Here is a 6,317-nt window from a genome sequence, read left to right as displayed (position 1 = left end):
CTTACACAGCGCTGACGGCGGGGGAATTTAAAGCCGAGCAGCGAGATGACAGCAGGGAGAATTCTCGCACCGGGGACACAGACGCCGGCTAGGAGGTGAGTATTTCTTTTTTTTTACCTCACTCGAGTATTAGCCGTAGGGGCCTTTTCAGCATAAAAAAATGTGCTGAAAACTCAGCTTATACTCGAGTATATACAGTATGCTTCCTTCAAAATGTAAAAATTGTTCCCCACAGAACCCGATAAACTCACAATGGATTAAGTATATCGAAGCGTAAGCACTTTATTATATTAGCAATTCATACACCAAAATTATTGATCAATCAGGTCAAACTGGAGGAGGAACTTTGCGCATAATTTAAGAAAATCCCAAACAAAACGTCTTGCTATAAATCCCATTGGTGGAGAGAGGCCATGAGAAAAATCAGACACCGGGCCGTCACTGCTGGAAATCACCTAGAAAAAAAACACATAACATAAAAGTTAAAATTAATCATATAAATAAGACAATCTCATATAAAAATAGCAGACAACTGAGAGAATCACTAACCTAAAGATACGCTAAAAGGTTATATTCAAGATTGACACCTTGGGTACAAGATATCTAATTCAATCCATTCAATCCATTTCAACTCCAAAAATGTAAGTCTCCTTTCTCTATCGCCCCCTGTGGGGCTAAACGGCACATATAATTCGATATCTAAGTTGACTGATCATGTGACCAGCCTCGATGAAATGTTTCGCCACCGGGACATCCACACATCCAGTCCTCATTCTGCGTTTATGTTTGGAGATTCTACATCTTACTTCGGTGGTTTCGCCAATATATAGCAAACCACAGGGGCAGCTGATAAGATAGATCCCAAATGTCGATAGACAAGTAAATCTGTCCTTTATAACATAGATCTTACCAATCCTAGGATGTGAGAAACTCGTCCCCTTTAATAAATTATTGCAGTTGGCGCATACCAAGCAGGGAAAATTCCCTTTCTTGCTAGGGATGAGCGTTCGCTTCTGTGATTGCTTATTAAATTTAGGGAATATACAGACCAACCGTTCTCTCAAATTCCTCCCATTGCGATAAGCCATCATTGTCGCAGATCTAAATTCAACCGCCTCCGAATGACACCTAGAGAGTATTGGCCAATGCTTCCGAATAATTTGGGCTATTCTTCCACTCAGTGGACCATATGCTGTAACAAATGGAAGTCTATCAGATACCTTCTTTTTTTGTGTCTCCACCAGAAGAGTCTCTCGTACAGTAGAGCGGGCCTTCATGCTCAGATCAGTAACTTATTTATTGGGGTACCCCCTTCTCAGGAATTTTTGACACATCTGTGAAAGGCAGTTGTCAATATGTTCATCATTTACTAAGGAGCTGACTCCATGGAAGTGATTTAACCATATTCGGAGGATGAAAACTATCAAAACATAGCAGATTGTTCCTGTCTGTTGACTTTGTAAACAGGTCCGTTGTAAGGCCCCCAATTTGAAATACAAATCACAACGTCAAAGAACTGAACCTGCATGGGAGAACACATCTGAAAAGATGTTGTTGAGCTCATTATAGAAGATGCTTAACTCCACTACCGAACCCCTCCAAATAAAGAAGACATCGTCAGTATACCTCCACCATGCCTTGATTTTGTTCCAAGATGGGGAGGCATAAATGAACGACTATTCGATTAAATTTTATACTGTACATGTTCGCATATATTGGGGCCACATTTGACCCCATGGTGGTCCCTCACTTTTAACGGCAAAAATTTTTATTTTTGTAAAACATCCTCCAAAATGAGATACTGGATGGTCTGGAGATTAGAGGAAAGTTTCCCCTGGGCCCACAGATTGCATGGATGTCTTCCTCCAGGTTGGATCTCCCTGCCGAGATCTGTTCTGCTTGTTGGGAATTTTTCTGTGATGGCGTTCTTGGATTATGGGCTGGTGTCAATTTAATCCATCGTGAAGTAGTCAAATGCATGGGTTTAGAGGTAAAAACACTGAAGTACCCTATTCCAGTGTCCACTATTGACAATACTCTCTTATCTCAGAAACTTTTAGGCCTCATGTTAACGGGGAAAATCAGGCCCGCTACGGATTCTCCATGTAGAATCCGTAGCGGGTCCCTCCTGCCCCGCGGACATGAGCGCTGAAAATAAGAATAAATGAGAATAAACTCACCTCCCATCCGCTCCATTTCTTCTCTTCGCTGCGGCGTCATCTTCTCTCGTCGCGGCCGGATCTTCTTTCTTCGGCTCGGCGGATGTGCATGATGACGTCGGTGACGTGCCCCGCGCATGCGCCGGGCCGAAGCAAAATGATCCGGCCGCGACTGAGAGAAGATGGCGCCGCGCCGAAGAGAAGAACCGGAGCGTGTGAGTAAAATATGATTTTTGTCTCCGCGGGAGACCCGCATGAAAATGGAGCATGGTCCAGATTTTTTCATGCTCCATTTTTTTTAAAATCCCTTTTATTGACGATCCGCGGGTATTTATCTACCCGCGGGTGGTCAATGCATCCCTATGGGGTGCGGATCCGCGCGCGGGAGAAGAGTTAAAATCCGCTGCGGATTTTAATTCTTATTTTCCCCGTGGACATGAGGCCTTAGAGTATTTTGTTCTGGACGTTCATCTTAAAATTGATAGGATTGACTTGGTTGCAGTTGCACAACCCAGTGGTGGATTGTAAAAAGGACGATATAATCAAATGGAATTCTTCCTATACTCGAGCTTGTATGTCTCAGTTCAGGTGGGTGAATTACCTGTTTTTATACAGGAATTTCCCGATGTTTGTTATGAAGAGGGAGCAGACAGGTTACCACCACCCTATCGAAAAAGGGATTGTTCCATTGAGCTTGTCCCAGGCTTCAGGCTACCCAAAAGCCACTAATACAACTTAATGGTTCCTGAAAGACAGTCCCTTAGCAAGTATATTCAGGACAGCCTAAAAAAGGGACATATTCGTCCTTCTCATTCTCCATTCACCGCAGGATTTTTTTTAATGAAGAAAAATGATGGGGGGTTGTGACCTTGTTTAAATTTCAGGGAATTGAACCAAATTATGAAGCAAGACCCATATCCATTGCCACTTATCCCAAATCTTTTTTGTCAGTTTTCTGGTGATAGCTGGTTTACTAAATTGGATTTATAATTTGATTTGGGTCAAGAAGAGAGATGAATGGAAGGTGGCTTTTAATACCCCAGTAGGACACTTTGAAAGCTTGGCTATGCCTTTTGGTCTAACCAATGCGCCTGCAGTGTTTCAAGCCTTGATAAATGAAGCTCTGCATGAATTTATCATCCACTTTGTACTTGTGTATTTGTATGATTTTCTTATTTAATCTCCAGACTTGGAATCTCATGTAGGTCTTGTTCTCCGTGCGCTACGCGAGAATAAATTATTTGCAAAAAGAGAAAAATGTGTCTTTACTGTTCCAAGAAGTTTCCTTTCTGGGTCATATTGTCACCCCAAAGGGATTCAGGATGGATCCAGACAAGGTTCGGGCAAGACTGGGTGAGACCAGAAAATGTTAAAGCCCTTCAGAGATTTCTGGGATTCACCAATTGTTACTGCAAGTTCATTCGAGGTTTCTCTGAAAGAATTGCTTCCCGTCAAAATGGTCCCCGGAGGCATTACAGTCTTTTCAGTCGTTGAAAATAAATTTTGCGACTGCTGTGGCCTTGGTGCAGATGGATGTGTCCAGACTTTTTGTGTTAGAGGTGGACACTTCAGAGATTGGGGTGGGGACTGTTCTTTCTCAGGTCATGGACACACTGCAGAACCTTCATCCAAAGTTCTCTGCGGCTCAACAAAATTATGATATAGGGGACAGAGAACTGTTGGCCATCAGGTTGGCCTTTGAGGAGTGGCGTCATCTCTTTGAAGGAGTACAACATAAAGTGACAATGTTCACTGACCATAAAAACTTGATCTACCTCGAGTCGGCAAAAAGCCTTAATCCGAGACAGACGCGCTGGTCCTTGTTCTTTTACGTTTTAACCTTGTGCTCACATACCGTCCCGGTAGTGAAAATGTCAGGGCTGATGCTTTGCCCAGGAGTTTGGCTCCGGCTGTTCCAGATGGACCTCCGGTGCCGATTCTCTCTGAAGGTGTAGTAATATCAAGGGTGTCGCTGGATTTGATGAAGCAGATTCATCAGTCTCAGGATTGGGCTCCATCAGGTCTTCCTGAGAGGAAACTTGATTTTGGGGTTGACTTGTCCCCTCTTGCCCCGGTTGAGGTGGATGGAGATCTTCAATTTGAGATCAGTCGCATTATAGACTCCCGCCGTGTGAGGAACACACTACAGTATTTGGTTCATTGGTGGGATATGGACCAGAGTCCTGGCCACGGATGTCAATGGGGACCTTCTCATGAAAAGCTTTCATAAACCTGGTAGACCGAGGCCTAATGTTCTGGAGGCCCCTTTTAAGAAGGTGAGGTTCTGTTGTGTCAGTGTGAATCCTCACTGTGCATGTATCTTCTTAGACTCTGATGGGTGTGTTAGCTGTTGGTGCACTCCGGGGGCAACTAGGGAGCGGGGGGGGGGGGGGGGGGGGCAGTTAGTTCCCTCCTGGCCTGAGTTCTGTGCTGGTCAATTTCAGTTCGGTTCCTTCTGTTGTGGAGTGAGTAACTGGATCTGGTTTCCATGGTTCTCTCAGCGGTTCTCTCAGTTAGGTTCAGAGATTCCGGACTGAGATTTATTCTTGTAGGTTTTTGGTTTATTCTTATGTTGGTTTTTCTTTGTCATTTGCTAGGGTTAGTGAGTGGCACAGGTATGTGGGTGGATGCGTCCTTATCATGGCTAAGCAGCGCTTGAGAACCAATCACAGCCATCGCTTCCTAGAGGTGGGATTCATGAATCCCGTAACCAGGAATTGATGTTGTACAAGCAGCTAAGACTGAAGGACATTGCAGACCTCTGGAGAGCGGCGCGAGGGATGTGGATCGAGTCTGCTAGGTACGTAAAATAAGACATTCCCTGAAAATAAGATCCAGCGCCTCTTTTGGGGCAAAAATTATTATAAGACAGTGTATGATTTTTGAGGACATACTGTAGTTTGCATTAATTAACAAGATGCCAAATTATCTTTCCGTACAGCCTCCAGTGCTGCCACCACCATACACTCCGAATATAATATACTATACAGTGCCTAAGTACAGTGCCGCACAATACCTAAGAGCCACTACAACGTGCCCACGCAATACCAACATATAGTGACAAAATAACTCACAAACTAGCCCAAGATTTGCTCGGGACATCAGAATTAAGTGCTAGACTAACTGAGGCGCCCCCTTCAGGAGGGATGGCTGTTGTGATCGCACAGGTTGCACACACCCCTCCAGACAATCCTGATCACTGGGAAATGTCTGTATGCGAGAATATTCACATGCAAAATGTGACTTAGGCCTCATGTCCACGGACGGATCTGATTCCGACCCTGCCCATGGCAGAGGACACTGTGGGACTTCTACTTACCCGTCTGCATCTTCTCTCTTCATCACTAAGGATGTGCGCACATGTGCAATGGAGTTTTTATTTTTTTAAACTCCTGCTTTCCTACTGAATCTGCGGCCCGTCTGCAATTTAATAAAGCATGCGGAATCCGCATGCTTTATTTCACTTGCGGACGCCCATGTATTCCTACAGGCGGCTTGATTTGCGGATCTTCTGCACAGATTCCGCAAATTAGATCCGCCCGTGGACATCGGGCCATGATCACTGCAGGTAAGAGGCTAGGGATTTCCTGCAGTGATCATGTGAGCGCCAGAAGTCCACGGAGAAGAGCGGCGCCGCTCACAGCTACCGGGGAGCGACAGGGAAGGGGAGTATGGACTGTTTTTATGTTATAACCTATTTATAAGGGGACATGCTGCATGTAAAGGGGGCAAAAGCTGGTATTTATATGTAAAAGGGGTAATAGGTGGTGTTATATCTAAAGGGGATTGTCAGATCATTATAATACCTAAGCCAGCGCCCTTCAATCATAGATCTCAGTGGGCCCCTCCTTGTATCGCCAAGGGGCCCACATACACCTGGAGCCGGCCCTGAATCAAGGGAAGTACAACGCTACAGAATATGTATGTGCTATATGAAGGAGTAAATTAAATTCATATACCAAAAGGATAAAGAAACTCGCACGTATCCCTCTGCCAGACCACCTCAACAGCTTCTTCCACGGATTAGCTCCCTGAGTGTGTGAATATATGTTCAGAACAACGTTCTTCATCCGACCTCTAATAATCTGCCCCTACCAATTACTCTGAAAATAATGAGCTGAAGAATATTCCAAAGGACACAAGACGTTCAAAATGTCA

At 44.5% G+C, this 6,317-nt stretch overlaps 1 long non-coding RNA gene across 1 annotated transcript in view; it reads right to left on the bottom strand.

Moving 5' to 3' along the window:
* Nucleotides 1–266: 266 nt before the first annotated feature.
* Nucleotides 267–6,317, bottom strand: part of LOC136625091 (uncharacterized) — a 47,044-nt gene continuing 40,993 nt past the window's right edge. Inside the window, exon 3 of the long non-coding RNA XR_010792504.1 lies at nucleotides 267–455. This is a non-coding gene — a long non-coding RNA (uncharacterized lncRNA). The remainder of the gene's footprint in view (nucleotides 456–6,317) is intronic.

The sequence above is a fragment of the Eleutherodactylus coqui genome, chromosome 4 (assembly GCF_035609145.1).
Source record: "Eleutherodactylus coqui strain aEleCoq1 chromosome 4, aEleCoq1.hap1, whole genome shotgun sequence".
Taxonomy (NCBI): domain Eukaryota; kingdom Metazoa; phylum Chordata; class Amphibia; order Anura; family Eleutherodactylidae; genus Eleutherodactylus; species Eleutherodactylus coqui.
This window is presented reverse-complemented; position numbering and strand designations above follow the sequence as displayed.